At 36.1% G+C, this 24701-nt stretch overlaps 1 pseudogene; it reads left to right on the plus strand.

The window, feature by feature from the left end:
* The first annotated feature begins 477 nt into the window (after positions 1 to 477).
* Positions 478 to 19822, plus strand: LOC129514515 (thymocyte nuclear protein 1-like; annotated as a pseudogene).
* The last annotated feature ends 4879 nt before the right edge of the window (positions 19823 to 24701 follow it).

Here is a 24701-nt window from a genome sequence, read left to right on the forward strand (position 1 = left end):
GGTAGATTAATGGAATCACAGGAGACAGAGCAGAAGAGGCAGGCAGTTGGGTATATGGAGTGAGGGATAAATTTCTTTCATTTAGAGAAATGCCAAGACCCCAGAAACTTCTGCCAATTTTTCTTCAGGAGTCCTGGCAGGGTCAGCATGGTGGGATACTTCAAATGTCCCCAAGGACAGCCGTGTAGAAAAGCTTTGGTTGTACAGTTTACCCAGGCATGGAGAGGGCCTGCATTCTTCTCATTCAGTGCTGCTCTCATTCAGTTTTTACAGACCGTGGGGGGATCCAGTTCTCGCCTGCAACTAAGGAATTTCTGTAACTGTACTTTGGCTTGGGGCAATGGGACTCACACTCAGATCCCAGCAGGCTCCGCAATGAGGGCCAAGATGTGTTCAATATTTCAAGGATGGCTGCCAGAACCTTGACTAAGGTGAGAAAGGACTTTTCCTAGCCAAGGATTTCAGCAGAAGCTAACGATGGGTGGCTTAGAGGGCAACGGCTATGAAGACTCTCGCAACAGCAGCCAAAACTTCAAAGGGAAAGCCAGGGATGGAAGGGCTGAGATGAAGGTAGGGAGGATACTATGGGACTCAGAGACTTTTGTCTCTTTCCCCAAAGACCAAGCCCTTAAAGCGATACCCCTCCTCCCTGTAACCCAAGTACCATCCAGGAGAGAGTAGATGAGCAGAGTAAATCCTGAAATTCTATCCAATATTGCCTTCTGGGTTACCTCAAAAGATTTCAAGACATTTCAAACTAATCTTATCGGATTAGAGTTTTTTGCTTGTTTGTTTTGTTTGTTTTTTGTTGTTTCTGTCCTGGCTTATTGGGGTAGAAACATGTGATAAAAATCAGATAGCTATGGAAATTATTCTGTATTTCCCTATGTAGCTGACCGTACTGACATAGATATGCAATCCTGCTGCTAATCTATTCTCCTTTCTGTGTCCTAAACTTTCCACTTTTCTTGAAAGCAAAGGAAGAAAGGGAGAATGCGAAAGGAAAGAAGGAAAGAAAGTTCTGAGCACTTTTATTTAGCTGGGGCTGGGTGCGGAATGGTCATCCTATTTGCGAACCTTTGCACAACATACCCAGGTCCTTCATATGGAGTCATCCACGTGTCCTCTTCATTTGAGTGCTGTAAAAGCTTGGAACCATACCAGAGTTCCCTCTGAAGTGTGAGGAGAGATAAGAGAATGGAATGCTCTACCTGGGATCTTGTCTGGGAATCCAAAAGGGGCACACATGCAGAAGCCCCCAGGATAGTGTGAGTGAGCAGCAGAGGGACCTCAGACGTACGGGCAAGGGGAGATGGCCCTCTAAATGTCGAGCTCTTGCGGAATGCTGAAGTTTTCACTTATTCAGTTGTGGCTCAACTAGGCAAATACTTTGTTAAGAACTATAGGCTGGATCACTAGTAGGGGCTTAGGGAGATAAAGCTGCTTCTGTGAGGGAGCCTCCACCTAAGACGTGGATGGAACTGGAGGGTATTATGCTGAGTGAAGTAAGTCAATCAGAGAAGGACAAACATTATATGGTCTCATTCATTTGGGGAATATAAAAAGTAGTCACCCCCACCCCCCACCCACCTCCCTTTCTACCACCCCTTGTTCATTTCCCAGAGTTAGGGGTCTCTCATGTTCTGTCTCCCTCTCTGATATTTCCCACTCATTTTCTCTCCTTTCTCCTTTATTCCCTTTCACTATTTTTTATATTCCCCAAATGAATGAGACCATAGAATGTTTGTCCTTCTCCAATTGACTTACTTCACTCAGCATAATACCCTCCAGTTCCATCCACGTCGAAGCAAATGGTGGGTATTTGTCGTTTCTAATGGCTGAGGAATATTCCATTGTATACATAGACCACATCTTCTTTATCCATTCATCTTTCGATGGACACCGAGGCTCCTTCCACAGTTTGGCTATTGTGGACATTGCTGCTATAAACATCGGGGTACAGGTGTCCCGGTGTTTCACTGCATCTGCATCTTTGGGGTCAATCCCCAGCAGTGCAATTGCTGGGTCGTAGGGCAGGTCTCTAAGAATTCTTTGAGGAACCTCCACACAGTTTTCCAGAATGGCTGCACCAGTTCATTCCCACCAACATTGCAAGAGGGTTCCCTTTTCTCCACATCCTCTCCAACATTTGTTGTTTCCTGCCTTGTTAATTTTCCCCATTCTCACTGGTGTGAGGTGGTATCTCATTTTGGTTTTGATTTGTATTTCCCTCATGGCCAGTGATGCGGAGCATTTTCTCCTGTGCTTGTTGGCCATGTCTATGTCTTCCTTTGTGAGATTTCTGTTCATGTCTTTTACCCATTTCCTGATTGGATTGTTTGTTTATTTGCTGTTGAGTTTAGTAAGTTCTTTATAGATCTTGGATACTAGGCCTTTATCTGATACAACATTTGCAAATATCTTCTTCCATTCTGTAGGTTGTCTTTTAGTTAAATTGACCACAATAAGCAAGCAAGTAGCTCTGAATCAGAGTTTAAGCAATAAAGAATAGCACTTTTTTTTCTTTCATACCCAAGTTTACCACCAAGGTTGTAACTATTTAAATATCTATACATGTCACTTACTAAAGTGGAAGAAATAAAACCCGAATTCTAGTTCGGATGCTTACATCATTACAGCCAACCCTGTATGTAAGATAATTTTCACAAACATGAGAATGTGGTAAGGGATACAAAGCCCATTATTGTGTCACTGTCTGTCAAATATTTTAATTTAGAGGTTTGTTTGTTTGTTTTTATTGTGATGCACAGGAGTGTACGACAAACATTGGCTATGAACGAAACAACTATCACAAAAACCCCACTATAACTGAGAGATAATTGTGTTGTACTAAACTGTAAGAAAGCCCAGCATATACCTTAGAACAGAGATGATGTTAACAAAAGAGAAAAAGAAAGAAAGAAGGTAATCTAGCAATTAGAACAATGCAGCATGGAGCTAAGAGGTAAAAATTTGATTGGCTGAAGATCATGCCTAACACTTTGAAAATTAATATCTCAGAGTGTTATTTTTTATTATGCCTTGAAATGCTGCTTCTTTAAATCACAAAACTATATAAACAAAAAATTCCCTTTTCAACTGCTGCAAGTAGCTGATAAGAATGGAATATCTCTTCCAACATGGGGTAGGCCGTCTTGCTTTAGTAGAAATGTAAATTTCTACTTTGTGTAAATTGAATCATAATTTGTTGTATTGTGTTAAAATACACGTAACATAAAAATTATCACTTTGAAGTGTACAATTCAGTGACATCAAATACATTTGTGATGTTGTACGTCCAACATCCTTATCAGGTTCTGCAATTTTTTCACCACTGCAAAGGGAAACCTCACACTCCTTAAGTAATTATTCCTCATTCTCTTGCCTCCAGCCCATGGCAACTATGCACCTACTTTCTGTCCTTATGGGCTTATCTGTTCAGGATATTTCAGAAAAATTGAATCTTGCAATATATTTGCCTTTGTGTCTGGCTTCTTTTACTCAGCATAATGTTTTTAATGTTCACCTATGTGGTAGTATAGATCAATACTCCATTCCTTTTTTTTTTTTGGCTGAATAATATTGCATTGTGTGACTATACACATTTTGTTTATCATTCATCCGTTGACCAGTATTTGGATTATTTCCATCCTATGGTTATTGTGAATAGAGCCATTATGAATATTTGTGTACCAGTTTTTCTTTGAGTACCTGTTTAGAATTCTCTTGAATAAAACCTAGGAGGAGAATTGCTTACTAATATGATTATTCTATGTTCAGTGTATTCAGAAACTGCTAAACTGTGTTCTACATTTTATATTCCTACCAGCAATGCATAAGGATTCTAATTTCTCCATATTTTTACCAATACTTTTATTTTTTTTATCGTGATCATCTAAATGGATGTAAAGTGTTATCTCAATGTGGTTTTGCATCATCCTAGTAATTAATGAGGCTGAAAATCTTTTAATGTGCTTATTATCATATTTCCTTGGGAAAAGTGTTTATTTAAGTCCTTTGCCTGTATTTTCAGTTGCAACGTTTGTATTTTTGTTCTTACATCATTCAATTTTATACAATGACAGTAAATTTGAAATCATCTTGACAAACACTCCAGTGTTTTTAGTGGAAACCCCACATGCTAGCCAAGAACAGGTCACTCCAAACTCAGGTCTTTTAAGACAAGATAAACAGAGGGCCAAGAAATGGGAGCTATTGAGACACCACGACTCTGTATCTACACACTAAATGGAGAAAGAGCACTTCCCAGTTCAAGTCCCTTACCACAGAAGACTGACAAATCCTGGTTCTCTGCCCACAATCTCCTCAAGTCTAAATGTGATCTGTATGTCATGAAAAAAACCTCCTGTCTTCAGCAGCTGGTGGTAGGGAGGAGCATGGTTCCTTCTACACAGGAGCCATGGGAGCTCTAGTCTTGTAAATGAGGAAACCAAGGCAATGGCAAGTTATAGGACATGATCTAAATTCCCCCAGTTATTACTGAATCTGGGACTCAGAGGCAGTGTCCTGTCCCCTATGCCTTCATGCCTTCCCTAGCTACATCATAAAACTAACAAAGATTTTTTAAGATAAGTGACTGAGATTAATAGGATAATTTTGAAAGAATGATGACTACTTGAGGCAATCTTAAAAACTTGAGAATTACACACATTATTTCAACTTAGAAACCAAATTTCAGGTTTAATTAAGGAATTAAAGGAATACATATAAAAACATAACATCCAGATCCATCAAATATATAAAATACATAGTTTGAGTACCATTTTGGGATGTAGATAAAAGCCAAAGAAATTGCAAATCATGAATTGATTTTAATGAATGCAACCTAAATACAGTTTAAAATATCTAACAACATAAAATAAACGGAGAGATCAATTTATGCTATAACATATGTAATATGAAATATTAAAAATTAGTTCATTCTTGTGACCTGTAATACACTCTCAAGCCTTTTTGGTTAGTTTTTTTTTTTTTTTTAATTTTAATTAGTGATAAGGCATGAAAGAAAGACACAAAATAAATGAAAAGCTTAAATTTGCAGTTTAAAAATAGTTGATCATTCTCCAGGGACTAGACTTCTTTTGGCAAGATATTAAGTAGAGTGCAGGGAGGCCAGGCCTGTCCTGTTCAGGGCTCTAAAGCCAACTTCTCAGCTCTGTATCAATCAGAGTGTGTAGGGAACATCAGAAACCGGAGGCCAAAGGTCTAAAGCCACCGAGATGGGAGATAAAAGATGGAGCTAATCAGATGCTTAGATGGTTCTGGGACCAAAGCATGAATTTAGGATAAAAGCACACAGCTATTTCAGACACAGCAAATAGAACAGAGCATGACCTTCAGGCTGGGGAGAGGATGCACCAAGCCCAAAATTTCTCAGAGGTCAGCGATTATAGAGGAAGGACCGTTGATAAAAATACGGACAGAAGTAAATTGCCTTAGTGCTTTGTGACCTGAGAAGTATATTTGCCCTGCTATTCTTTCCTGTGTAAGAGAGGACATCCTTTATCTCAGCCACCAAAAAGCATTCTAATATTTTCTCCTGGAATCACCATTCAATTTTTTTCCCATTCATTTTTTCTTCTTTTGTAACTGTGACATAACGAACATTTGTTGTTCCATTTATATTAGAAAGTCTTTAATGATTATCAAGCCATTATTCTTCTGAGTCTTTTTAAATATTTTATTTATTTATTTATTTTAGAAAGAAAGAGTGTGTGCACGCTATTGCGTATGTGAGTAGGGGGAGGGGCAGAGGGAGTGAGAATTTCAAGCAGGCTTTATGCCCCACCTGTGGCTCAATCTCATGACCCTGAGATCATAACCAGACCCCAAATCAACAGTTGGAGATTCATCTGACGGAGCTACTGAGGCGCCCCTATTTTGTACTTTTTAATATCATGAACAGTTAAGTGGAATTTGGGGACTATCTGGGGACTATTCCAACATTCCTAATAGGCTTCTTCCCCTTCCCTTTGGTAGAGAGGGGCATAGTGGAGCAGCAAGAGAAGCTATTGAGATGGCTATACATGAACTGGAATGCATTGGGAATCACATTTCTTTTTTTTTTTTAAGATTTTATTTATTCATGAGAGACACACACACACACATAGAGAGAGAGAGAGGCAGAGACACAGGCAGAGGGAGAAGCAGGCTCCATGCAGGGAGCCCGACGTGAGACTCGATCCTAGGTCCCCAGGACCAGGCCCTGGACTGAAGGCAGCGCTAAACCGCTGAGCCACCCGGGCTGCCCATATTTCCTAAGATTAGATAGGTAATTTGCCTTGAAGACAAGGGAGTAAACTATGTAGGAACTCAATTTTCCATTGGACTCTTATAAATTTCTCCCTATAGATAATGCAGACCATTAGTTTTAAACAATAGGCTATACTTCCTAAATAAAATATGTTTTCATTTGATATCTGGCAAACTGAAAGCAAAGCCATGCAGCTGGTTGCAGAAATTAAAATATGAACGCAATTATTTTGCTATGGAGAGCGATATAATTCATTCATATTTTTCTATGCCACCTTCTCAGGCATTTTGTTTTTAATTTTTAGTTTTAAGTAGTTGTTTTATGTCCAATTTATAGAGCCAACTCTAATTCACAGATATTATTATGTAAACCTCCCTGCCTCTTCTCCATTTGCCAGCTAAAATATAGTGCAAGGGAGAGGTATATGGAATATGCAATGCTGGGAGGAAGGTTTGTAGAATGTGGCAATCTTTGTTCCTCAAAAAACGATGTCACAGATATAGCATACAATACGTAAAATCTTTATATATTCCTTGGTAGAGAGAAACACGATCTATTCAGATATCCAGCTTTCAAACGTTATCCTTGTGCTAGTTCAGAGGTAAATCCTGATTTATCTAAAGTTCCCACACTGTCCATTAGGAATTTCTGTTATGACAGAAATATTCCATTTCTACACTGCCCAGTATAGTAGCCATTAGCCTCATGGGGCTATTAAGTTTTTGAAATGTGGCCAGTAAGACAGCAAAATGGAGTTTTATATTTTATTTAATTTTAATACTATTAATTCATTAACTTAAAAAACTCTTCATTTAATTTTAATAGACACATGTGGCTACCACCTATTGTATTGGACAATCCAGCATAACTAATTATGATAATCCCATTGCCATTGCCAATAACTAGATTGACATAAACTATATGACAAAACGTTTGCCAACAGATGGGAAGAGAATGTTGTTGGCAAATGAAATTGTTACTTCCACCATTAGACAATGCCTTCTAGCATTGTTGCATAAAACTCTGACACTAAACTTATCACACCATGAATTGTAACACCATGGCCGAGCAAGGATGCTTCCACATTGCTGTGAGACTTTCTGTAAATGAGATAATGAATTTTTCATATAGCCTAAGCCATTTTGATTTGTGTGTCTTGTTATTTGCAGAGGAAGCACCATCACTCACATGAAGTGTCTTCTAGATTATATAATGAAATTGTTAGAGGAAGTATTTTTTTAATCTTTTAAATTAGAATGGGCTATTGTTTGAACTTTAATAAAGATAATTTTTGTACATAGTACATATATTTGGTATGATAAGGGTAGAGTACTTATGTAGTCACCACAATAATAGGATCAGACTTGTGAATGTTTCATATTTGTTGTCTAAATTGAAATTCATCTTCAAATCTTATGAAAAGATAACACAAGTGAAACATATATGCTATTTTGAGGGCAAAAATATTAAAATTAGAAGATGCTAATGAGGTAAGACAGCTCATAAGTTGTAGGGATATATCTTAATTTTGGGTCTTTTTTTATTTTTCCCCAACAAAATACTTCTTTTTAATTTAGATTGCTTGTCTCTGTCATTATCCTTTTTGTTAGTGGATTCCAAGGAGAAAATAAAACTGACCTTTTAGATATTTGTATATGTAACAGTCTAGTTGTTTTTGTTTCTAATGTATCTCTAGCCATATCAAAAGCAGTGCATTTTTGAGTCATGTAGGACAGAAAATGCCACATTCAAAAGAAGAATAATATCTGCTTTAATTATATTAAATATAATTCAGAAAAAAAATAATTTAAGTTGGTTTTCAGAAAATCTATAGAATAAAGTATGTAAACATATGAAGTTATATGCACTGAGTGACTCACAAAATTTTGCAGCTAAGAAATTGAAAAGACCTATTCAAACCATAGGTCTTAAAATATCTGCTGTTAGTTGCAAATGTTTAGGTAAAATTTAGAAAATGTGCTTAATGATGGGAACAACACGTTTTGCTTTCATATCTTCTTGCATTCAGAGCAAGAACTATTTCCCTTTACTTTCCAGGAGGAAAGAAAACAACTTTTTAACAATAACAGAGGCTCCCTAGTTTAGGCATTTTGTTCTTAGGCCCTAAAATAGCTTGATGAGGCCGACTTTGCATTTTCTTTTCTAAAGGCATTTAAGTAAAAATTTGATCACCTTTTGTCTGCAAAGTGTTTTCATGTGAACCCCTACATGAGGATAACACAACAGATAATAATAATAATAATAATAATAATAATAATAATAATAATCTACTCAAAGTTTTTCCAAGCTTTATAACTTTTTAAAGTAATCACTGTGCCCAAGGTGGGGCTCGAACTCACAACCTCGAGATCAATAGTTGCATGCTCCACTAGCTGCAGCCAGCCAGCCAGGTGCTCTTCAAGTTTTATGATTTTATCATTTAACTGTATCATTATGAATGTAATGATCAACATATTCATATGATGGTGGAATTAAATATTTTAACCCTTCTGGTTTGCCACTAAGAAGCTTTACTAATTTAGTTCATAAAACATAATTCCAAAATGCAAATGTGATAAAGACCCATGTGAGGGTGGATGGAAGAAGAACTGTTATTATTAAGAAACATATTGCTAGATATCAGGAAGATACAGGAACGCCTAACAAACATCTGTAAAAATAAAAAGTAATTATAATAATTACCAAATTTTTTATGCCAAAATATTATATATATGTATATTTATACTACAAGAGTGAAAATGGTATAATAGAAGACATCCATTAAGCCTTTATTTTTAGACACCAAACTTAAGTTTTTTTTGTTTGTTTGTTTGTTTTTAATGTGCTGGGTACCAAACTAAGGTCTTTAGTAATCTTATTAAATCCTTATAGCAATCTGATGTGGTATGTTCTAATCTTATCCCTATTTTACAAGTAAATAAACTGAAGGTTAGAGCCAAACAACTCATTTACTAACATAATAGTAGAAAAGTTGAAGTGGTTATTGGGCTGGCTTTATTTGTTTTCCTCCTCTTGAACATCGTCATCCTGGTCTGCCATTGCCGAGTATTAGAAAACCGTGATTTTCATTTTTTCTTTCATTTTGCTAATCATACATATTGGAAAAGTAAGTCGGGACCCTGTGTAGAAAATAAAGGAATAGGGATCCCTGGGTGGCGCTGCGGTTTAGCGCCTGCCTTTGGCCCAGGGCGCGATCCTGGAGACCCGGGATCGAATCCCACGTCGGGCTCCCGGTGCATGGAGCCTGCTTCTCCCTCTGCCTCTCTCTCTCTCTCTCTCTCTCTGTGTGTGTGACTATCATAAATAAATAAAAATTAAAAAAAAAAAAAAAGAAAAAAGAAAATAAAGGAATATTAGGGGGTGACATGGAGGGAGTAGTTGAAATATTAAAATAGATTTGAAGATTCCAAGATCAGTGGGAAATTTTGTTCCCCTTCCCATTCACAGTCAAGAGAAAATGGCCTCGGTAAGCACACATGGCTGATAGGACCAAAGATAACTTCCCAAAGATTTCTGTGCTCTAGATTGGCATGCAAGCTGGGATATCATTTCTGTGTCCTAAAACATGGCACATAACTCATGAAAGAATGGGTGAAATTGGACAAGTGAAGGAGTATTTTAGCCAACACACTCTATCTACTCCAGTTGACTTCTCATCTAATCAATGTTTTGGTACCATGTAAGCCTCCATCATTCAGAATTTAGACAAGCTAGTAGGGAGAAAAAACCCAAGACTACCTACGTTTCAGAATCTGCTTTCCTAAAGGTATAGGAGCTTAAATTATTAATTTTCATAAAAACGACAATTTTATTTTTGCACTCTTGAGTTGTGGGTTCCCTAATAGCTAATTACTCAACTAATGTAATGTCTCAAACTTGTAAGTTAATTCATAATTTCTACAACATAATGACCGTGTATGTCTGATACTTGGATACTGGCAGTCAATGTATGTATCATTTCTGGATTTGAGACTTAACATGTGATGGTTAATGTAAGTATACAGCTTGAAATGACTGAGTCAGAATCGTGATATTTTGGTTATGACATACAATAATGTATGATTACATCACTTACCACCCAGTATAAGCTCCATAAAAGTAATGAAAATGACTATATCCTGAGTACTTAAGAATGTCCCTGGCTCTCAATTAATATTGAGTGAATAAATGCAATATATATATATATATATATATATATATATATATATATATATGCATATGCCAAAGATCTGGTCCAATAAGGAAAAAAATGTAAATGGTATAAACCAAGTTTTCCTTTCCTTCTTATTTTACTTTTCTCTTGAAGTTCCCTTAGGGCTCAAAGAACTCACTTTGGATCTTTGTTTAGGTAAAAGAGCATGCTGGACTCATCTAGAATTTTGCTGGATGAAATGGACAAATAAATTAATTTCAGTGTGGTTAATAAGTAGGTTTACATATTATAATTCTCTAGCGATTTCTGAAGATGGTTCCTAACAAAGCAATGTCTTTAATATATGAAAAATATGAGTAGTGACAAAATAATTGGGGCCAAAAAGACTTTCAAGAGACCTTACAATCACTGCATATGGCAGTGCCCCACAATCAGACACTTGGCTCAAACTAATAAAATAAAACATACATAAACTATTCTTATTGACATTTCAGCTAACGGTCATGGTCTGTTAACCAAAGTCCACTGACAAATTCTTTCTCTAATAACTCCTGAGGTTCGTAGACAGGATTGTCAAAACATACCTCTTGCATTTCCCAAACTTTTTCAGTCTGCTTTTCACTGAGGAACAGATGAGATTATTTGTAAATAGAGAAGACTTCCTAACCGGCTTTCATTTCTATTAATGTAGGTCCACATTTTAGTAATTAAAATATTGGGCAAAGAATTGATAATACTTCAAATTTGGAAAAGATTTATGGAAAAGATGTCTTTCATGTTATCCAGAAGTTGCACAATTATATATCTTGCTTTATTTTAAGATGTAAGCATTTAACCCAACGAGCCTGCATCTACTGGTATGAATTAAACCTACACCGAAAGGTATATAAAAGTGGCAGAATAGAAATGAATATAGACAAAGAAAAACCCTTCAAGTTTCTCACTATAACAAAATATCTCCACTGTGATCCAGAACAAAAGGATAGCTGTTTCAAGTGCCAAATAGGGAAAAAGTTCAAAAGAGTAAGCGTAATTATTTAATAGAGTTCCGTCGGTGACATTGATTAAATCTGTCTCCCCAATAAAATCATTGTGACATCTCATAACTATAAAGGATGGGGCTCCTGTTTTAAGCAGTTATACTTACAACAGGTAAATTACTTTTCAAGCTGTCTTCACATTTGCTTCCAAATCCAGTGCGGACAGAACAGAAGGAAATGGGGCTATAATACCATCTGAGTGATTTACGGTGAGCATAAGAAAAGGCACTACTCCCTGAAAGTTCATACACTCACAGATAAAGGGGTTGCATGACCAGGGTGATATACCTCTGGCCCTGCCCAGAAGTTGAGTGATGCAGTACATCATGATTCTGGGTGTCACCAAATGAATGAATTGGCAGCTAGAATTAATACTGTGCCTTTGAGCAGAGATTTGAAGGGAAAGGGGAAGAGCAAACATACTGGTCCTATTCTTATCAAATTGATGCATAAATGCTGGATTTGGGTATCTTAACTCAGCACCCAAAAGCAACTATGGATGAGCTTCAGGAAATTTATGAACACCTTGAAATTAAGTATGCGCCATTTTATATGCATTTTACAGGGGAAGAAGATCTGTTTATTTCACTGGGTTCTCTGTATAGGCTACAGTCACAAACACAAGAAAAAGATTAAGCATCACTCTTTGTAAATAGCTTGAAAATTAGAGAAAGGAAGATTTGCATGCTTTAAATTTGTTGTAAACTATTAATTAAAAAAATCTACCACAACTTCTGAAGCTCATGTTCCAACATTTTTTTCCTCTAAGCATATTCCCTATTCCACTTAAGAAATTGTTGAGTCTGAAAAACAATTAAATAAGTACAATTGCACTCTTCCCTGCCTTTAGCTCCGGACTCCATCTCAACACAGCTTGCCTTCCTCAGGCTCTCCATCCCAGGGCTATCGATCCCATGTAAGTTCCACTGTGTCTTGCGTCCTCCTGACCTCCTCACCTTTGCAGACACAGCTTTTTTCCGCCTGAAATATTACCTCCACCTCCAGTCTCCAACTGATTAACCCTACTTGTCCTCCAGGATTTCTCTCTGGTGACCTTTGATCAGGACCCTGGGCAAATCTCTGTCAATGCACATATCAAGCTGCATTGAAATAATGTGCTTTCACCGTTTCTTTTTTCCATTACTAAATTGCAGTGTTCCTTGAAATCATTTAGAAATTCATTCACTTCAGTGAGCTCACAACATCACACAGCATCTGGTACATAGAGTAAATAGTCTTTACTGAATATACATGGTTTAGAAAAAAAATGAGTTGTAGTGACCAAAAAGGTTTAAAGAGTTTTCCTTTTTAGAATGCATATATTTTTAAACAAAAGAAAATTATAAGATAAAGGAATGAATGGAATTGATTTCATGCAGAAAGAAACAACATAGAAAGATATCTGGCAATAAGGGAATCTTCCTGAAGCCACTGAGTGATTAAATTCCTGTCACATAGTTGACACCTTGAGGCCCAATGTCTCCTGAATCATTAATCACATGTTCCAGTTGAAAGTACCTTACAATCACAATTTTTGTAAACAACACATATTGAAGTTCATAAGGAAGAGATGGAATTCATATTTTGTCAGATAGCTAACCTAGCAATATTTTATTTTCAAATTTGAACTTAGCCAAATTCCACCTACTTACTCTCCTAATTGTTTTCTTAAGAGCAGTGATTTTCCACTGGTTGTGCAGTAGACACAGTGATACACCAACCATATGTCTCTTCGGAACTGGAGGATTTAGTATACACTTACTGATTGTGCTGCTGCTTCATAGCTTCCAACTGTGACACGTAACTCTGCTTGCTGCAGGGAGCCTGCTTGCCCAAGTCTCACTCTGTCTCTGAGAGCAGTCTACATTCAATGAGTGGTTCATGGGGAACTAAAGGCTCTACCACCTTATGTCAAGACCACTCAGAGGACTATTGTAGTTTCAGAGATTCTTGTGGGATTGAGTGACCTCTTCTGAGACTCTCTGGTAGCCGATCTTTTCCCTTTGACCAAAGATGCTCCTTTGCTTTCCCTCTCACCATTCCTTGACCCAACAGGTGCTAATTCTGAGTGTGTTTCCCAACAAACTCTGGCTCTTGTGTCAAGAATAGACTCTAATGGGCAAAAATACAAATATAGGAATTAGCTTGGAGACTATTGTAGTCCTGGGAATCAATCTTGATCATAGGTGGTGCAAAATATTTGGATTTGGAATATATTTTGAAGTTAGAGACAACAAATTTCCTGACATGTTAGGTATACGTTGTAAGAGAAAAATGGGGACTCAAGGATGACTCAACTTATGATGGCATAGTACTGAAAAAAAATAGTGGGGCATGGCCTATATTTGGGGCAGATACAGGGAGGGGTAATTGAGAATCCATTCTGAAGTATGTTCAGTTTGAAATGTCAACTAGACATCCACTAGAGATGTCAAGTAAACAATGAGATTTACGGGTCTGCAATCTGATGGAGAACTATGAGTGGGAGATGCAACTTTAGAAGTTTTCATATACTAATTTTTAAAGCCATGAGACTAGATGTGACCTCCAACAGGATGAACAAAAAAAAAAAAAAAAAAAAAAAGAGAAAACCAAAGTCTGAGACTGGAAATGCACTAATTTAGAGACTGAAGACAAGAGAAGGAACCTGCAAAGGAGATGAAGATGGAATGATCATTGAGGTAGGATAAATCCCAGAAATAGTAAAGACTTAGAAGAAATGTGGGGAAGTATGAAAAAGAGAAGGGTAGGGTGAACTACTTCAAAGGCTACCTATAGGTCAAGTAAATTGGCTTTAATTACTTTGGTAGTGATCTTGATGATAACATTTTTAATAAGGTGATGAGAAAGAAAACTGGATGAAGTAAGAACATGTGAGGAAGGGGGGAAAAAAACCCACCTGTTTTAGGCATTTTACTCCAAAGGGGTGCAGAGTAAGAGTAGTTGGCAGAGAAAGTGGAAACTGAAAAGCTTTTTCTCTTAAGAAATAACAGTATATGTGTATGTTGATGGGAATGATCCAGTGAAAAAGTGATATAAGATAAAGAAGGAATTATATCTTGAGCAATGAGCTTGGGCTAAGCAAGAGACAGTAGGGTCTCTATACAAATGAAAACAGTGGCATGAGATGTAAGCATGAAAATATTGTAAAGATAATAAATATTGTAATATGTTGGAAAAAAAGCCAATATATACATATAAAGTGTTACTTATGGTGATGGGCTTACAAATTATCGGTTGAAGTGGTTTCTATAATTTTGTTAGCCAGAAAAAAATACAACCTATTCAGGTAAGCCTGTTGATATTTTAAAGCATAAAGTAAAGACTTTTAAAGATTGAATATTTGAAACATTTTGTCAGTATTATAATTTTAACAGTTAAATGATAACCTATTTTCTTAATATGCAATAGGTCCAAAACCAAATATTATATGCGTCATTAGAAATATAACTGTGGGGTCTCCTAGGTGGCTCAGTTGGTTAAGCATCTGCCTTCAGCTCAGATCATGATCCCATGGTCCTGGGATGGAGTCCCACATTGGGGGGGGGGTCCCTGCTCAGCGGGGAGTCTGCTTCTCTCTCTCCCTCTGCCTGTCACTCTCCCTGCTCATGCTTTCTCTCTCTGTGTCAAATAAATAAATAAAATCTTAAAAAAAAAAAAAGAAATACAGCTGTGACCAAAGTGTGTTTTTTCCTATATATTATTATAAGGCAAACACTTCAAAGCACATGTTAATGGAGAAAAAGCTGGAAAATATGCTTAAGAAAAATAAATATTGTTAAGGATTTTTTAAATTAATAATCAAAAACAAAACACCAAAATGTTTTGTTTAAAGCTAGGCTTTAATCATATAGTACACAAAAGTAGTCAAATTACTGTTATTTCCAAGGGCATTTGGGAGGTAATATATTGCCAAGAATGGATTTAATATCAAAACAGATTAGAAAAGGTAGTTAGCATTGTCCATATATCCTGATTTGACTAATTAGTTTTATGTAATCCATTAACTCATCTGCCAGATTACAGTAGCAAATCTGATAGCATTGGATCATACTACTTAAAAACAGGAGCATCTGGCAACAATTAACCTAAGAGGAAATTTCCTTTTCCATTTTTATTATTATCACATAAGTTTAAACTCCATTTATGCTATCATTTATGTTTATTCAGAGACAGACTACTTGTGAACATATCCTTTTCTTCTAACTCCTGCTCATCTTTTAAAAATTTTTATTTCAGTTATGATCTTTGCCCCATTTCCTCTTTGGGTTAAATTTTCTCCATTGTGGGTTTGCTGGGAAAAAAAAATCTCAACTACTATAATTTGCACCAGAGGTGAATTACTACGATTAAGTGAAGGGATATTTGTTGCAGTATATAAATGCCCTATTTGTTAGACAAAGCAATCTAGTCGTCCCAAGATCTTCTGTTACCACAGAAAAGCTGGAGCTCTGAGAATAGAAATCTGGAGCTAATGCTTTACAGGTGACTTAAAATTTGCAGTTGGTCTTGACCCTTGCAATGTCAATCCATTTCCTTGTATAGATCAACTCCAATCGATTTGTTTGTGTGAGTTTCTGTAAGAATAACTTCCCTTTAAACTACCTCCCGGTCATTTACTCTTTGTCAAGCAGGTGGTACAATTGTTTCCGTAATTGCTAGTAAGCAAGGAAGAGTGGTCAACATTATGGTAAACTGAGATGCCTAAGGTCTGAGAACTTTTGTTTCCTATGAGGTCTTGGTGAGTAGCAGTTACACTTATCACTGCAGAAACAGAGATGAAGCGATTGATCTATCATCTGTCTATTATCTATCTATCTATCTATCTATCTATCTATCTATCTATCTATCTATCTATCTATCTATCTATCTATCATCTATCTCCCATTCCTCCCCATATATATGATCCCCCTGCTGAGGTACTTCCTCCAATCCCTTATTTTTAAGAATCCCTGGTTACAAAGGTCCACCATACTAAGCACAAAGAGAAATGGATCCTTGCATTCTGGCCAGGCATTTTTAAAAAGTAAATAAATAAATAATCAAATCTATTTTTCGAGTGTTTGTATGATAAATATTCAAAACACATCTTTCATGATGAATGAATTTTGTACTAAGTCTTTAAGACATTGATTTGTTTTTGTTCTTGTTTTTAATTCCCTTGGTCATGTTTCTGCTAATTGAGAAGTTTCATTACAATTGAAAAGTCCTTTGAAAATGCCATACTTTTCTTGCTGTTGCTGCGTGGTCAAGCACTGTCAGGTTTCTGATCTCAGGGCATGGAATCAAGAAAAGAAACAGAGAAAATGGTATTCTATAGGCCCTCTTCTTCATTTTACCTTTTTTTGGTAGACTCCCCATTCAAACTAGAGCTTCTTACTCATTGAATAATCTACATAAGCTATTAATTTTATTTGCTTCTTCAGCATATAGAAAGCAAAAATATGATGAAGTTAGGTATTTGTAGCTGTTTCTTAAGCAACAAGGCAAAGTTTAAATTACTTGTTGCCATTAATATTGAAGACAAATATGGGAAATTGAGTTGAAATTGTATCCTTTAGGAGCCGCCTGGGTGGCTCAGTGATTGAGCCTCTGCCTTTGGCTCAGGAAGTGATCCCTGGGGTCCTGGGTTTGAGTCCTGCATTGGTCTCCCCATTGGGGAACCTGCTTCTCCCTCTGCCCATGTCTCTGTCTCTCTCTGTGTCTCTCATGAATAAATAGGTAAAATCTAAAAAAAAAAAAGAAAGAAAGAAATTGTATCCTTTAAATAAAAAAAACTAGGAAAAATAATTCTATATTTTGCTAAAACATCTCTCCATTACCTATTTAGGCTGACAGCCAGGACTGTTTTCTTGGTCTCAAAGACTCATGCTAAGCTTTAAAGCCTGTGTGAGTTTGTGGGCATGTGTGTGTGTGTGTGTGTGTGTGTGTGTGTGTGTGTATACATGAATACATCCAGTAACATTTGAAATAAAAACTTCTATCACTCAACCATGCAACTCAAATACAATGTATATAATAGAAAATCACCATATGGAAGATTCACACACTGTGGGGTGTAACATCAAACCCAATGTCTTGAAATATTTAAAGCCATATGTGGTAACAAATGTTTGCATTAGTAATCTGGGTGTAAACTGAATTTTTGGTGCAGTATTTGTATCCCCTGGCTTAATTAACCTGTTTCATTTTTCTCTATATTTGACAATATGAAAATTTACAAGTGCATTTTAATAACTTCTCATCTATTTTCCTGTTTCCTGTATCTCAGTAACAATTGGAACTCAAATTCTTTGGCAGATCACATTTGTTCCAATTGAAAATAAAAATGTGTTCTGGGATGGGAAAGGCAAGCTGGGCTAGGGACAGAGATGTAGTCAGATGCTTTTGGACCATGGTTCATGAAAACTTCATTCGTTCTGGTGAAAACCCATCCTGATAAATTGAATCCTGTGACGTGGAAAGTCATGTCATATTATGAATTCTGTTGACAGAATGCTGATGACAAAAAGTTTACAGATTATTTAAGTAGCAGAATGAGAGCTTTTCAGATTATAAATTTATGTTAATATTTTAGATTAAACCTGATTTTTTGAAATATATTGTTTCTTCAAAAATTGGAATAGGAAGAATTGCAGAAGAGCAATGCAGCTCTTAAAAAGCCGCAGGCAGCCCAGCAGAGAGCTGTAGGGCAAACACTGCCTATAGAGGAGTATTGTATAGAGCAATTAGCAGGAGGCCCTAATATGCCTATCATGCTCAGTCATTGGCTGGGAGCTGCCTAGGGAGACTGTGCTTTTGACTCAGATATAGTAACCGAACCCAGAGGTATGGTAACTCCAGGCTGTTATCTGACTGAACCCTGTGCAACAGGTTGATTCTTGAAGATATATCTGAGTGGTACACATTTATTGCCTCCGCATTAGCAAATACCAGATTTTTAAAATACCATTCATAATAACAACAAACATTAAATGGTGCTAGGTATTAATGTAATAACAACAACAACAAAGTACTGTAAGAATTTAAGGGAAAAAAAGAGTAAACCTAGGGAAATCATAATAGAATAATTAAATTTAGAAATATGTGATGATCAGGGATAGCGATAATCCATATAAATAATTACTCTACAAAAAGTAATAATTTACAAATTCAATAAGTTTCCAGTTAATAGCTTAGAAAAATTTATAAAAATATTTATGAAATATTATATCTTAAAATATCCAAGACATTCGTGAGAAGATTAAAAAAAATGAGGAGGTTTGTCCTACCAAATATCAAGGCTAATCATAAAGCCATAATAAAAATAAAAAAGTTAGAGAAAGTAATAGATCTGTCAGATGGTGGGGTCAGTGCTGCGAGAGAACACCCCTGCGGGGAGAAGCCCCAGAAAAGGCTGGCTGGGGCTGCTGAGCCTGCTGCTGGGCCAACAATAAGGGGCCAGCAGGAAAACATATCAAGACTAAGAAACCAGCAGCCCCATCAGCTAAAGAGGGTAACTCCAGCCCTAGGAAGACAGGCCTCTAAAAAATGTGGGAAGAATCAAAGAGTTACTGGTTGATAAAAGTTATTGGTTGATAAAAGCCAGAAAGCGACTAGAGAAAGGTGTACATGGGAAGTTTGCACTGAGTATCCTAAAGCCAGCCCAACCAGACAGCATGCTGGGATGGTGTTCCCAACTGGCAGGACAGGCTGGCAACTTCCTTCCAACCATGAAGCTAGAGGAAGAAGCCTTCTTCTACCATCACAACTGCAAAGAGCCAGGCATCACAGGACTTGTGAAGCTTGTCAAGGAGGCTTACTCAGACATCCCATAGTTTGAGAAAAACAATCCCCATTATGACCCATCCGGCAAAGAAGACAACCTCAAATGGTCCGTGTTGGATGTACAATTTGTTCCCATGATGAAGTGTTTCATTACTCTAGCTGAGCTTAAAACCCATCACTGAGCCCTTAAAAAATATGGCTCTCTTAGAGAAGCAGACCGTAAAAAGGGCTCTTAACTTTAGAGAACAAACTAAAGTTTGCTGGAGGGGAAATGGATGGGGGACGGGCTAAACAGATGATGGGGATTAAGGAGGGCACTTGTGATGAGTACTGGGTATTGTATTTAAACTAACGAATAATGAATCACTAAATTCTACTTCTGACACTAATATTATGCTGTATGTTAACTAACAGGAATTTAAATAAAAAACTGAAACATTAAAGAATATATATTTGTCTCTATTCACTTGCCAGAGACTCTCAATTCAGTCCCTGACCCTAGAAGAGTTTGATTTTATTGAACCTGGGGAAAAAAAAAAAAAAAAAAAAAAAAAGGAACCAAGTTAACTGGAGACACTGTTGCTGGAATGTGTAAGAAGTTAGCTACTCCAAAGAAGTCAAGCTTTTAAAAGACAAAAGAAGGTGAGGAGGCTTGCTCGTTATGTTCACCAGAGGTTGTGTACATAGGTGGTTTTCAGGTACTTTTTTTCAATAAAACACTAATATGAACAAAAAAAGAAGGTAATAGAATTAACTAAGGACTTAAAAAGAAGCCTATCAATCTATCATATTTTAATAAACAATGAAATGGAAATATAAATAAATATGTAAAGGACAGGCTCATCATTCAGTGTTATAGGACAAGTGATTTCATCAAATGGAGTTTTAGAAAAGAAATGGAGCCATATTTCATGCCATACTTAAAAGTTAAATACAAGTGACATCACCAAGATGATCACATCTTGGCTGTTTCTGACTTTGATCTTTCTCACAAGAACGATTAACGTCTACTAAAGAACAAGACACCACTGAAATGATCCTAGAACACAGGGGTGAGGCTGACTCACTCTTACACCTTGAGACCAAGACGGATTGCATTAGAGGGATAAGAGAAGAGGCTACATTTTAACCACATTGCCCTTCCCCCAGACAATGCAGACCATGAAGAGAGAACTCCTCTGAGACTTTAGTTCTTCCAGTAGGAAATGACAACCCAGGGGGAACAACCAGCCTCTGCCAGTATAGGGGTCATTCTGTGAGACCCCTCCTCTGATCTTGCCCCACAGGGATTACAGAAAATCTGTAGCCCCAAGCAGAGGTTATATTTACATGAGATAAAATAGACTTTAAACTAAAAATGGAATAAAAGAGACAAAGAAAGCCAAAATATAATGATAGAGAGGTCAATATATCAAGAAGTTATGAGAGTTTTAAATATTTATGTGTCCAGTACTAAAGCACTTAAATACACAAAGCAAAATTAGCAGAGCTGAGGGGGGAAATAAACAAAAATACAGTAATAGTTGAGAACTTCAGTACCCTGCTCATAACAATGGATAGACCATCCAGTCAGTGAAAATATAAGGAAACTGTGGATTTGAAGAACACTATAGACCAAGGGGACATAACAAACATACATAGCACATTCTAACCAGCAACAAGCAGAATATACATTCTTCTCAAGTGCCCCTGGAACATTTTCTAGGATAGATATATTAAGCCATAAAATGTGTCTTAGCAAATTCAAAATTGAAATTATACCAAATATCATCTCCAACGAGGGTGTATAAATCTAGAAATCAATAAAAGAGAAAAACTCAAAAATTCATGAACACATAGAAATTAAACACCACTCTCCTGAACAACTAATGGATCAAAGAAATTATAGAGAAAATTAAAAAAAAAAGGTTTTTGAGACAAAAATGGAAACACAGCATACCAGAACTTATGCAATATACATAGCAAAAGCGTTTGTTTTTTTTTAAGATTTTATTTATTTATTCATGAGAGACACAAAGTGAGAGAGAGAGAGGCACAGGCAGAGGAAAAAGCAGGCTCCATGCAGGGAGCCTGACATGGGACTCCATCCCAGGTCTCCAGGATCACACCCTCGACTGAAGGTGGCACTAAACCGCTGAGCCACCAGGGCTGCCCAGCAAAAGCAGTTTTTAAGAGAGAAATTCATAGCAATGAACACTTACATTAAGGAGCAAGAAAGATCCCAAATAAACAATCTAACTTTATGTCTGAAGGAATTAGAAAAAGAAGAACAAATTGAGGCCAAAGTTAGCAGAAGATGAGGGTGTTGGAAGGAGAATTGGAGAAAGGTGGTCAAAAGTTATACAGTTATACAACAGTAAGTACTAGCAATGAATGTACAACATGATGACTATAGCTAATGCTGCTGTATGACACATAGTGAAGTTGCAAGAGAGTAAATGTTAAGATCACAAGGATATTTTTCCCTTTTTCATTTCTTCTTTATTGTAACTAGATGAGAAGATGGATGTTAGCTGAATCATTTTAATAATTTCACAACAATGTAAATCAAACTATTATGCTGTGTGCCTTAAATTTATATAGTTATGCATGTCAGCTATTTCTGAATAAAATTGAAAAAAAAATCAAATACAGGAGGATGAAAATCTAATTAGGAAAGCTATTACTTTAAAATTTAGGAAAAAATGCAAAAGAATATCTTATGATGGGAAGGAGGAACTAATATTCTTACAGGAGAGACAAAAACATAGCCATAAGAAGTAGACAAATTTGACAATATTAAAATTAAAAACTGTTAAACAATCAATAAAACTAAAAGCAGATAACAGAATTAGAGAAACCATTTATAACCAACCAAATTAAAAATTAGTATTTATATTTTTAAGGCCCCACGATTTAGTAAGTTTAATAAAAAGTAAGTAACTGACAAATGAAGAGACCAAACAATTCTTAGAAGCAGAACTATGAGTTATCAATACATAAGAAGAGTGGCTGAAACCTGTTAGTAATTAAAGAAATAACTATTTTTAAAGCCAGAAGTCACTTGCAATTCTTCAGATTTGGTAAAAAACAAAACAAAACAAAACAAAACAAAAAAAAAAACCTACAAATATCAAGTATATTTGCTTATATATTGATGAGATTTTAAATGCACGCAACTATTTTGGAGACACATTTGTTGGTACCTAATGAAATTGGATGGCACATTTGTTGATATCTAATGAAATTGAAGATGAGTATACTTTATAGCTCAGCAATTTCACAACAATATACATAGAGAAATTTTCACAGTAGCATAAGAAGACCTGCTCCAAAATGTTTGCTATACCATTGTCTGTAATAGCAAATATCATAATCAACTTAAATTCCCACTAACAGAACAAATATTTAAATTGTGCTTAAATTGGGCAGTTTTGGCATAGTGATTTGCAATGATTTTTTTGGAGCTACACTGCCAGTGTACGAAATCCAGCTCTATCAACTTTGGGCAATTATAGCTCTATGCTTCAATTTCTTCATTTGTAAAATGGAGGTAAAAATTGTATCCACTTCTTGTTTTTTTTGTGTATAAAAATCAAATAATTCATATAAATAGAATTCAGATATAATCAGATACATAGTGAGCTTATAATAATTATGAGTTACTATTAATATCAGTCATAGGACAATAGACAATACAACAGATAAAATGAATAAACCCAAACTATATCTATTAATGTGAATGGACTTCAAAAAGTTGCATTTAAGACATTTTTAAAGAAAAATATATAAAACATGATACAATTTACATACATTTAAAACTTGAAAATGATACTATATATAATCAGTGAATATGTTCATTTATTTTAAAAGTTTAAATCATACATGGGAATTCATCTGTCACTGGAATATTTCATTTTAAAAAAGTAGACCTAAAGGACATGATGTCCAAGTGTATCTGAGCATTGCTTGGCTCTTCTCTATCTTTTTATTAATGCTTGAAATATTTCATAAATAAATATATCATAGTGTTACTTTATTTTTTCACCAAGAGATCTGTATTTCCCAGGCTCTTAAGTTTAGTTTCCTGCATTATTCAATTTTTAGAAAGCTTCAATAGCTCTTAAAACTACAGTTTCATTTAATTATGTAAGTATTCTTTGGTAATAATTAGACCTAATTCCATATGTGATATGAATTGATTTTATAATGTAAATATGTAACAATCCCATTACTGAAATGTATGCAAGTTAACTAATATAATATTTTGATAAGTACAGAACATTGGCTACAGAATTATTCCATCAAAAACAGAAACAAAAAAGCAAGTAGTACAGGACATTCAAAACAAGAATTGAAAACTGGGGCATCCTGCACATCTGGTAAAAGAATTATTTCCTTCAGAGCTTCCAATGATGCCTGACCTGTGCCTATGCTCCATCTCTTGTATATGTTCTCATTTTGGTAGCCTTTCTGATAGACAAAATAGTCCCCATAAATCCTTCTCAGAGCCTGTGATGAGGGTCTTGCATCATTCAGACAAGGGGTTGGCAAACATTTTGTATGATGAGCAAGATAGTAAATATTTTAGACTATATGATTCATATGACCTCAACTCTGTAGTTGTAGTGCAGAAGACATAAGCATAAATGATTTGCACATGAAAGGGCATTGCACAAGTAGGTGATTGACTACAATTTCCAGCCCTAAGTCTCTACAATGACATAGTCAGTCTCTCACACCTTATCAGAGCCCAGTGAGAGGCTATTACTTTCCTCTTAAAAGATACAAGATTGTGGTAGTTGCTTTACTCCAGAAACCCAACCCAACAACACTGTGTTGTTTTTCCACTTTGGGAAATGCCCAAGTAAATCCATCTTCGCTATTGACAACAATTGTTAACTAATGTATAAGGACCAAGAAGAAAGGCCAACTGTTCCTAACTGTGCCAGGAGGATAGTAGCCTTTCTGGTCCCTGAATAATCTCTAGAGCAAATTTCTGACAGATTTATTACTTGCTGCTACAGTTGAGAGTATACCAAACTATGATCCTTATCAAGTAGTTGAAGTAGACATTTTTTATTATTCTTTGTGGCTTAGTGGAATAACCTAAGATTATCTTTGACCTTGGGAATGACTCCAAACAGCCCCATTCATTCATTGATCTCTAAGGACTTCATTGTTGGTTGTCCCACCAATGGTTTTAGTTAAGTTAGTGGTCCATGAGTTCATCTACATCCTTTTATATGATCACAAAGGCTAGAAGCCTGTACTTCCACTTGTTTCCTTCTCAACCATGTTCATCCTATCACTGGTGTAATGTAATGTATTCAGTGCAATGAACATTGCCATGACAAAAATGTCAGGAAATGCACACACTTGTATAGAATAAAAGACAAACTGCTAACACTTCCAGATAAAAACAAATTGCTTCAATGGGTCTAAGTATATAAGGACCCAGATTATT

The sequence above is a fragment of the Nyctereutes procyonoides genome, unplaced genomic scaffold, assembly GCF_905146905.1.
Source record: "Nyctereutes procyonoides isolate TBG_1078 unplaced genomic scaffold, NYPRO_anot_genome, whole genome shotgun sequence".
NCBI lineage: Eukaryota > Metazoa > Chordata > Mammalia > Carnivora > Canidae > Nyctereutes > Nyctereutes procyonoides.